This window comes from Arachis ipaensis, chromosome B06 (genome assembly GCF_000816755.2).
Source record: "Arachis ipaensis cultivar K30076 chromosome B06, Araip1.1, whole genome shotgun sequence".
Lineage (NCBI taxonomy): Eukaryota > Viridiplantae > Streptophyta > Magnoliopsida > Fabales > Fabaceae > Arachis > Arachis ipaensis.
In genome coordinates, this window is record NC_029790.2 from 19,338,899 (window position 1) to 19,341,369 (window position 2,471).

The window sequence follows — 2,471 nt, forward strand, 5'->3', positions numbered from 1 at the left end:
TAAAAAAAATGAAAGAAAAAGTTTTATTAGAGTGAAAAATTGAATTTTATTGACTTTTTTTTATAGAAATAAGCTTTTCTAATATATTTTTATTTTGCGGATATGTCTCATATCCGCTCTGAGTATAAAAAGTACGGATATTGGATCCGATCTGATTTACTGAGTTTAATTTAGTGTGGATCAGACAAAAATTTTGGCTATATCCAATCCAATCTGTGAACACTCCTTATCTTCTCGACATTGATAGCATTTTGCTTGGATTATGGTTTCTTGACCTCGATAGAAAGTGTCGACCAAGGTTGTATAAAGATTTTAATTCACGGAACAGATACGACTCCTCTTAGAATTCGACCTTGAGATTTATCAACTATAGGTAGCAAAATAAACTTTGCAAGCAGTAGATTAGAAAATGTAAACATTGTATTATTGATTGAATAACAAGTTTTTTTTTAATGTAAATAGAAATAAAATCAAATATGAACAGAAACAAAATTAAAATTAAAACTAGAAAAAAATACTTGAATACTAGACCATAAATGAAGAACATAATTTAAAGAATTGAAACACAAATTGAAAATAAAATGAACAATAAAAAACGATGGCCCCAAATTCACATGCACTTTCTATGTTCTTTTGTAGTGTTAATGTGACTCGAAAATTTTTCGAGTTTTGGTATGATTATTTGATACGATATATATTATATCAAGAGATAAAGAGAATTAGATAGAAATAAGAAAGAATAGAATAAAAATTTCTAGAATTAGAACAAGAGAGGAATTAGAGTTTTCAATTATATCAAGTATACCCATACTATTACATTTTATTCCTATTTATAGCATGATTCTTTAAATGAGTTATAAGTTCAATACTAATCCTAACATTATCCTCTCCTTCAAAATAATTTTGCTCTCAAGGTTGCAGAAAATATAAATTCTAATTAAAAATATAAATACGAATTACAATTAAAAAAAGAAATCATGAATCCTAAAATATTTTCTATGTTACTGTTCAAAAAATAAAAATTTACCACCAAGATCTCATTGTTTAAAAACATTTAGATCCATTAAAATATCAAATTTTTTTTTTGAAAATTGGCCCAATAGCTGACCCACCTTGCAAAAATAAAGTTGCACTGAGCACACCAACTAAAGACCCAACCCATGAGGAAGGGGCAATTCCTTCCCCTCTTTTTCATTCCTGAAGGTAAAGATCAGAAAGGGACCAGCAACCGTAGCTACAACCCACACATTGCCGGGCGTCGCGAGCTCCCATGGAAAAATCGGCGATCTGCGGTGCTTTCGGTCTCCCTCCAGTGCACCCGACACCGCTGTCCCTCCTCTATCTTTCTTCTCTGCTATTCGCTGTGGTGTTATCTCGACCTCTTGCCGAAGTCGTCGCTTGCTACTGCAAGCCGTCGCCGTTTCGTCCTCCCTTGTGATCCAACTAGAAAATAGCCACTATAAGTGGTGGTGGATTCGCCACGATCGGAGAGACTTGATGAAATCCACAAGGTTGGAGATCTCCGGCACCTATGGTGGTTACAATGGCGTGAGCACTCACCAATATTACTGGAGCACCACATGCTTTTCCCTTTCACTCGGCAAAAGTGTCGACCTCAGCGCTGCTCCTGGCATCATCATTGTTTCGGAAACATCACAGATCGCAGCCATTCACATCCCTCCTCGCATCATCATATGTGACGTCATCCAGGGGTTCGGCACCTCCCATTGAAGAAACCACCGCTCGTCATCCCCTCCCGCATTGCGATCTGTCCTCAGGTCTCCTCTGCACACCATCACAGATTCGAACCACGATCGATCTCCTTCAATTCACATAGTATCGCTACTATTAGGTTCATTTGTAATTTTATCATCGTTCTTATTTGTATTTTTTGGAATTGAATTATAATTGTTTGCTTTTGTAAGTGCTAGATCTGTTGTGGTTGGAACCTCCAAAATTGAAACTTCAAATCTATGTCCTGCTGTTGCTAAGTTGTTGTGTGATTGATATCTGAATTTGGACATTGCTTTTCTAAATTAACTTCTTGATCTGAAATGTTGTTTGCTACAATATCTAATAATACTGGTGAAAAATCTGGTTGGTAACAATGTAGTAATGCTAGCTCAAAGGTCGGCCAATCTTCCATCGGCACTCCAAGAAAAATGCCAAATACCATCAGATTTACCGTCGGATTTAGCGGCGGACATTACTGGCAGATTCAGTGGCAATTTTTTGCATTGGATATGAGCAACATTTCGTTCCCATAATTGGTTACTTTCGAATTTTTTATTTTGCCACTAAATTCGACGGTAATTAGTGGCATGAAATCTTATTTTAGTAGCGCCAACTTTACCCGCGGATCTTCCGTCAGATTTTTTAGCCAGTATAATGATTTAGTGAAATGTGGCGTTTAGGTAATTTATCGGTGAAAATTTTTGCCAGTAAATCTGACGGTAAAATTGGGATAAAAT